At 31.2% G+C, this 9322-nt stretch overlaps 1 long non-coding RNA gene across 1 annotated transcript; it reads right to left on the reverse strand.

The window, feature by feature from the left end:
* Positions 1–2183: 2183 nt before the first annotated feature.
* Positions 2184–4162, reverse strand: LOC131077936 (uncharacterized). Its single transcript, XR_009113680.2, has 2 exons — positions 4013–4162; positions 2184–2609 (listed from the first exon to the last, which is right to left on the reverse strand). It is a non-coding gene; the product is annotated as an uncharacterized LOC131077936 (long non-coding RNA).
* Positions 4163–9322: the final 5160 nt, after the last annotated feature.

Here is a 9322-nt window from a genome sequence, read left to right on the forward strand (position 1 = left end):
TAGTGTAATATTTAATTTTTCGACACTCTTACAAACAATATGATCAAAATAAAGAGATTGGGTTGTGAGGCTAATAAAATGTTATATGAAGGTTTCATAAAGAAACCAAAGTTGTCGATGAATGTTATTTTTTATTTTTTATTTTTAAAAGAGTTTAATAATGAAAATTTGTTTCTAAAATATGTCAGTGTTATAAATGAAATTATTTTTCTACACCATTGTAGCATAAATCTAGTATTTTATTTAAATTTCAGCTTTAGAATATTTTCTTATTATTTTAATAAAATACGATAAAAAGTAACTAAACTATCCTAGAAGAATGTAGGGAAAATTTATTTTACTAAGTTATACATAGTAGAATAGAAAATACAAGATGAAATGGAATGTAAAGGTAAAACTTAGAGCTCTCTATTGAGTGTTTCTACATGATGTGTGGACATTTGCAAAATGTGTTCTGATTTGTAATAATGACATAATGTTGGATGCTTACATCACGAAACTTGTAGATTACATAAAATAATACTTTTTTTTGAAAAATAAAATTAAATTGAAGAACCAAATCTTGAATCAAGTGGAACACCACCAAAATGCCTCATGACCCTCATAAAGGTGTTGCTACAAATTAAATTCTCAAGTTCTTCTTCCTTCAAACTCTTGAATCACAGACACCAAATTATTGGACAACCATCCACTAGGCTGTATTTTCCCTTGTAAGGGTACGATTCTTGATCATAGTCTTGTGAACTCTCTAAACAATCATCCATATTGAGATCTAGACCAAACCCCTTACTAGTCTCTAAAAATTAAACTTTACAATACACATATTCTTCAAATCCATGAACATCTACAAGAAATCTTAAAAGGGAAATAAGAAATTAAAGAAATAAATGCTTCTCAAAGCAAAAAGCTAGCTTGAGATGATAGAAATCCATCCTCTAGTACCACCAACCTCCAAAACAACCTTATTGTATACTTTATTCATACGATTTCTTAGATACGTTTTTCAAATCCCCTCATGTATAACAAAGATGTCCCTGAAAGAACAAGCCATAATTAAAAGATGATAATGTCAACTTCAACCAATGATGGACCGAAACAAAAGTCAACTTTATACCTCCAAAAATAAAACACATCCTAACAATAATTTTACAAAAGAAGCATAGATTGAAACCTTAAACCTTCACATTAAAAGTTTAATATTAGAATCTCTTATAACCCATTCTTGAATGCAATCAACTTATTTCAATATCTAGCCCAAAATGAAACAAACTTGGCCTAATCACCAACTCGTTTGTAACTGCATTCTCATCATCTCCAAAAATATTAACTGAGCCAATCATTCACTATGCTATTCCATTCTCACATAGAAGAGAGTATACAGATCATATGATGTGCAATTACCTGTAACTGTCTGATTCTTGTGCCCCCTTCTGTAATTCAACGATATCCATAAACACATCTCCTTTTATACCTTATATGATGCACTATCTCCAATAGTATCATATGACACTTCTCTTATATTGTATTCAAATTTTAAAAATAGATCTTTCATTGAAAAAATCCTTCATAACAAAACTACCTCCTCTGTGCCCCCTTCTATACTTCAACGATATCCAAAAACAAATCTCATTTTATACCTTATACGATGCAATATCTCCAGTAGTATTATATGACACTTCTCTTATATTCTATTCAAATGTTAAAGATAGATCTTTCATTGAAAAAATCCTTGAAACAAAACTACCTCCTTTTTGCCCCCTTCTGTAATTCAACGATATCCATAAACAAATCTCGTTTTATACCTTATATGATGCACTATCTCCAGTAGTATTATATGACACTTCTCTTATATTCTATTCAAATTTTAAAAATAGATCTTTCATTGAATAAATCCTTCATAACAAAACTACCTCCTTTGATTATATAATTCGACTCTTTGATGAACTTAAAAAAGGTATTAAAACAACTTTGGTAATTGCAAAAGTAACAGTGAATGTTTGCCTAAAATTTCCAGCCACTTTCTAATTTTGCTTCCAGCCGCCTCTTGGAATTTTTAACTTGAAGTCTTAAAAAATCTACTGGTTCAACAGCTAGTAAATGATTAGAAGCCGAGCACCGTGATTATCATCACACACCAATTGTAATCAGAAAAAGAACCAAATCTTACATTTGCCCCCCAAAAATGAAATGGATCGCATGCAATGAGATTAGATTAGTAAGACACGGTGGTAAACAACATTTCAATAGCTATCAGATGTGCAAGAAAACAAATGAAATGGAACGGAAGTATGATTTAATTGATATAGCACTTTGCCCTGCAAAGCCTTCTACAGCTCAGAAAGAGGAAAGCGTAAGGTCACTCCCTTCCATCATACGGGCATATAAGTTTTACGCCTTCTCTACACACATCGGTAATGATGTATAGAATCTGCAATGTGCTGCACCAGGCTAATATGGACCACATTCAACTATGGCAGCTGCAGGCTTTCCTCGAGGATCACACACCTTTCGATCTAACATGTCACTTTGGCGCCACTGTTCTTCTCATCCACAACACAGGAATGGATTGTTCTCCACGTGTCTCTTTTGGTGAAATACTAGTAAATTTCCTATACATCATAGCGAAGCATCAAATCCAACAATAGAGATAACAGAACTGAAGTAGCATATAATGACCAACTAGAACATGGAACCTAGCAAGACATACCAATATTTAACACTCATGTCCAACATAATCACACAATCTTCAAACTCAGTACAGAGCAAGCAAATTATACCTGAAAATAGTACTTGTAATAGTAAACATGTGTTCTTTTCTTTATTTTTTAATTTTTTTCTCTATTAATTATTTTTGTTATTTAAGTATTTAGAGTACAGCAAATTATCTGTCCCATGGGTATGGCCCGCTTCACTCTGGTTGTCAATACTAACTGATATAATTTTACTTCTATGTTTGATACATTGAAGCACACTATATTATACGTGAAGTTCACGATTTGTTTGAATTGTTTTAATGTAACATGATGCCCAAAAACTCTCCGAATGAACTTAACTACATTTATGTGCTTTCCACTATAGATTAATTATGATTCAGATCAATTCTTAAGACATAACCTATGATTTATATATCTTTAACTCGGTTGATAGATAATTGTCAGAGTCGTTTTTTGAATCTAGATTACTAGACAACATATTCCAAAGAAAGTAATAATGAATTTCATGTCATGATTTTTTACCTTAAAAAATTTAAAAATTTCTCCTGTTATATTTAAGTTCTATTAAAGTCTATCAAATAATATTTTAATGTTAAATATCAAAGCAGCGATGGAGAGACCCATGAAAGGCCTTCTATTTCCAAGCAAGGTCTGTGGCTTGAGCTCTATCAGCCTTCTTGATCGTCTCTTATAAGCCTAGTGTGCTACTTGGTCTGTTAAAAATGCAATAGATTTATTTTTGGCTGGCCTACATATTATTATTTACTAATAAATATAATTGAATATTATAACAAAATATATATGACCACAAAAATACTCTGTAACGGATGAACCAAATATGTACTAAGCATATTAAGCGCATAGATGATAACTCAGCAAGAGAGCAGACTAAACCAAGTTTATATGTTACCTCTTTGCAGTAATCTGTAATGATTTTCTTGAATCCCTTAGGAGATCAGAAAACCTCTTTCCGCCGTGGTTAGCGAGAATCTTAACAGTGGCAAAAATATATTTCTGTATATAGATAGACTTCACAAATATCCTCTTAATGTGTTGTATATAATTTATATGGCCAAGAGTTTCATAATGTATATTTCTATTTTTCTTTTCTATGTGCTTTCTGGGCATTATGTTACTTTAAAACGATTTTCACAGATAAAGCAGTGAAGTGTAGCTAGTATTAACAGCTAGAGTGAAGCACACCACACCCATGGGGCAGTACTGTTGTTACTCTAAATACCCAAATAACAGAAACAATTAACAGAAGAGAAAAAATTAGAAGAAAATAAGACACTTACAATCTACAAGTATTCTTCAACTGCAAACATCCTCGCTTTTGCAGACTGCCATGAAACTTAGGAATGAAAGCTATTTGAATGTTGAGAAGAAGCTTTATAATGATGTGATGTTGGGGTAAGAATACCATGGGCTGGGCTGCTTCGATAAACCTTGCGTGCTTACTGCAAATTGCATTTCTGTTTTCTGTGTGGATAGTATTTAATTGCCACTAGGGCAGCCGATAAATCTCTGTATACCATTTTAAAATAGGGATAAAGAACAGGCGGCTACTCCCAACAAAATATGTGCCGTCCATTGAAAAAGTAGGACGCAAATTCAATACCATAAATAGTAAACCAAGGCCTGTTGCCCACGGTATTGCTTCTCATTGGCTAAAAAAATAATTAAAAAATGAGGTGACATTTTCCCATTATAGAAACTGAAGCTAGCCATCGCATTGGTGGAATGAGTTTTCTTTCTTATACGTGCTTATGAAAGATAGAATTAAATATATTGGTTGGAAGATGTGTCCATTAATATTTGTGAAAGAATTTTATTTCTTAAACGTTAAACGTTGAGTCTAAGATAATTAGATAAATGTGAAATGGAATTATTGAAGAGAAATAAAGTAGAATTGGCTGTAAAGCAGGTTCATACATTCAATTTATAAAAAAAATAACAATAAAGTTATGCACAGTGTTGGCTGAAATATTTATGATAAAAGGTGAGTGGAAATATTGACAAATATATAATTAATTTATTTTAATATTGCTTCACAAGTTAATTATACTAACAATTTTTAATATCCTTCTATAATTTTGAAAAGATGATTCCTATCTTAAAATACCCATGTAAAATCACCTATTCACTAATACAATAGTAGGATATCACTATAATCCCCCCTCAATGACAACTATTAGATAGTTATGTGACTTCTCATAAGCATAAAAGGTTTACAAAGTTAGTCTCACATAATGCCTTGGTAAAAATATCAGTTCTATCCTACAATATTGAAGATGAATCACTTGTTGTTGAATGAGATGCCTAATATAATGGTGATAGACTTCTATATGTTTTGTTCAAGTATGAAACATTTAAGATGATGGATCTTGGTTTTCTACACTAATTTTTTGGTATACAAGTATGGAAAAAAGATGTTAGAATTTACCTAACACAAACGAAGTATGTCTTATACTTGTCGAGAAAGTTTATCATGGAAGACTATAAAATTGTATCTACTCCGATTTCTATAGGATTGAAGTTGACCAAGGATATAGAAGGTGCGAGTGTTGATCCCACCTTATATAGGCAGATCGTTGTAGTCTTGTGTAGTTGATTCATACTCTTGTGTAGTTGATTCATACTCAGCTAAATATTTATTTTGAAGTAGGTATGGTTTCATGGTGTTTGAGTTCTCCTAAGGTTCCACACTGGATTGCAACAAAGATAATATAGAGATATGTGCAGGGGAATTTGACTATGGACATTTATTATTCTTCCTGGCATCGAGATTTATTGTGGGCACACCCATAAATCCATTTTCCCTCTCACTTTTGAGTCTCTCACTTCTTGAAAAATTGAATATCGTAATGCCATTTTGAGATCTTTTGTGTAGTTAATCTTTTGAGAATCATATCAATTTTTAATTATTCTCATCAAACAACCAACTTCTTTGTACATATCCTCTTGTGCAACAATGCTAAAACTCTGAGAGCAACAAAGTAATTAATGCAAGATCTTGGTTGATAGGAGAGCAATGGAGTCAAGCATCCTTTGAATGCATAGTTTTATTTGTTTGTTTATTTTATGTTTTGTATTTCATAGGGAAGAGCTCCATTGATATGATGATTGGATTAACATGTAATTGATATAAAATTTAGGCTAAATGATCTAAAATATAATGCAGTTAAGCTAAATTCTATGATGCTAATGCTAGAAGACTTAGATTCTTGAAGATGACAAATGAGCTCCTTGATAACCTGCAAAAGGACTATAATTTGGATGCACAAGCTTAGGATCCTTGAATTTAAGAAATGAGCTCTGTTTATAGGCAAAATAGAGAAATGGCTGGTTGAGATTGAGTAATATAATCAAGGGCTAGGATTGAAAGTTATCAACCCATGGGAGAGATTCAATCCAATCCCAAGTTGACAAATGTCACCTTGAGACAGTTTGAGAGGATGTTAAACAAACATTAGATGCTAAGAAAACTATTAGGGATAACCGAGCAAGAAGTGACATCATTGGATAATGTCATCAACTAGGGAGGCATGCTATTACCTAAGAGGTAAACTCTTATGCAACATGGGAACATGGTTAAAGCGACAACCATCATGGCTAAGGGGTGTGGGATTGTAAGAGGCATTAAATGCCTTTTTAAGACTTTAGAGGTCAACTTGCTAGAGGGTAGATAGCCCTCAAGTCTCATGTAAGAGCCTTACAAGTTTGGAAGACTCAACAAGTTAACTTGTTGAAATAGATATTAAAGTTTTAAATGCATTTTGAAGACTTTCTCCAAATTTGGAGAAGTAACTCCCCCAAATTTAGGGAAAGGAAATGATTAGGATATTAGACATGATTAGGATGGGATGAGGATGTTTCTAGAAGGCTGATTAGGGGAATAATGGAAAATGATGCATTTTGCAAGTGGGTGAGGAAATTAGATATTTTAGCAAATTAAAATGGTTTAATTAAGCCAAAACGAATGCAACCTACATTTGTAGGATTTTGCAAGTGAGGGAACTATTCATGAATTAATAATGATTTATTTATTTGCAAAGTGGATTTTCAATTAAATGTGAATTTAATCAAAATGAGAAAAAATGATTTCAATCAAATAAATAAGATTTATTCAATCAAATGGCTAAGGGCACTTAATCAAACCTTGGTTTAATTAATAGGTTATGCTAGAAGAAGGATATTTAATTGAATCTTTGATTTCATTAAAAGATCAATTAGAAGAATAGGAATATTAATTAAATCTTAATTTAATTAATTGAAAGAATTAGGGATAATTAAATGAATAAAATTTGTCTTCGGATACGTAGTGTCACGGTTAAAACACTTCGTTGGTGAAGCGGCCACCAAGGTTCAAACCTCTGTTGGGCCATTGTGCTCGTAGGCCTTGTGTCTTTGCTAGGCCGTTGTTCTCGCAGGTTTGAACAAGTGAAGTGTGGGGATGAGGTCCCCTGGTTGTGGCCTCACCAGTTGATAGCTTCGGGTCAAAATCACCAGTTGATAGCTTCAGGTCAAAAAGGTTTCACGTGGAGCTAGAGAGAATGTCATGCCAGCATCACTAGTCACGTTAAAATTTTTATGAGGCACTATTAAACAAAAACAAAAAAAACTTAAATGAATAAAATTCACTTAATTCATTGTGCAACTTTTAGGTGTCTACACTTGTTATAAATTATTATTATATTATATAATATTACAATCTTATTGTCATATTATACTATGTTGTTATTATATTAGAATATTATATTTATTACTTCAAGTTATTAAAACTATAAACTAAAATAAATAATAAAATAGCATCAAAAAATAGCTTCTCATTTTAAACTTAAAATTAAAAAAGAAGAAGATAAAATCAATTTAATTCATAATCATGACATCATATGTAAAGTCAATCAACATAATAATATGTTATAATATTTTATAAATTTTCAAATTATATTATTTTCAATTCAATACATTATCTATAACAAATATTATTTAAGAAATGAATTAAATTTATAACTTTATTATTAAGACACGAGATTTCTTAGGCAACCAATATTATTATTATATTAACTATAAAAAAAATATTTTTTTTACTATCAAATAACCAAATTGTCTTGCCATAATTTATAATTTGACAGAACTTCACAACAACATGACATTATTTATTTCCATTTTAGACTTGATAGATAACCCCCATTTGGAACTTGATTTTAGTCCATTTATTAAAAAATGCCTTTGTATTATTCTCATAAAAAAAATACATAAAAAGAGTACTTTATAATTGAGTGCATGAATTTTTGATAATCCCCTTGATTTTTGACAATTTAATAATAGGTGCATTGACATGTATTATCTAGTTTTCACTTGCTAATTTTAAATTACCTCTAAAATCAAAAGGAAAAACTTAAATGCCAAAGATAAAGAGCTATGACATATAAGAGAATTACTCTCCAAGACAAAATATGTGCCTATGTAGAGTGAGAAAAAGATTAAATAGGAAATTCTATAGGCATGCTAATTTACCCATGATCCATGAATTCAATTGCAATAAAAGATTTAATAAAAAAATTTGTTGGCATGCTAATTTATCAATGAGGCATGATATTAAATAAGGATTTTTAAAAATAGAATGAAGTAGAACTTTAGTCTGAGGAGCTATAAATAAGAGTTTTCTATATAGAATGAATTTGTTAACTGTAGTTGAGCATATGTGTTCTATTTTTATTTGTCCATTGATTTTTCCAATACCTCTATATAAAGAAGAAGATTGTAATGAAATCCCAATGTCTAATTATTAGATCATTTGATCTTTGATCACATGATCAAGAAATTTGTAATCCCAATTTGAAAGAATATAAAGTTTTATCTATTAAAGCAATTATATGTGTTTTTTTCATTTTCTTCACTTAGTGTCAAAGCCTTGTTCAATAAATTATCTATTGATAAAGCTAGAAGAAAGATATAGGGTTATTGTTGCTATTGAGATCATTGATTCTGGTTGGTTCTCATACACTACATGAAGCTACAGATCATTGTAAGGTTGAATTTGGTAGAAGAAAGATTGACATAAAGAGAAATCATACTACATCAATCCACCCAATTTTATCATGGAGATCCGTAGAGAATAAGCAAAATTAAGGAACAAAATTGTAAGGAAATTGTGTCCTACATAATAGAAGTTTATAAAATAAGAAACCGGGAATCATAGAGAGAGGAATAGTAAGGATGATATTGCTTGGAAAACTAGAGATTGTAGCAAAGGAAACAAAAAATTGATGTTGATAAAAATAAATCCTCTTCTTTGCAGAACATAAGTCATCAAAATTGAATAGGCATGAGAAGGTTTATTGCATTTTCAAGGTTTATGTGATGGTAGTGTGTTGCCACTAGTCTCTCTATGAAGAAATATCTACTTTGCTAGGGGAAGTAGTCAAAGTTGAAAGGATGAATTCAAGATAGCTATCAATGGAAATGTCACGTCCTAAAAAAGGTGGAGAAAAGTTTGAAGCCACTTGTAGAAAAGGTGAGGCCTATCTTCCAAGGATGTCAAAATCACATTAGAAGATCTCACAAGATATGTCAAGCTTAAAATCACCTATGAAAAGGTG

This window comes from Cryptomeria japonica, chromosome 5 (assembly GCF_030272615.1).
Source record: "Cryptomeria japonica chromosome 5, Sugi_1.0, whole genome shotgun sequence".
Taxonomy (NCBI): Eukaryota; Viridiplantae; Streptophyta; class Pinopsida; order Cupressales; family Cupressaceae; genus Cryptomeria; species Cryptomeria japonica.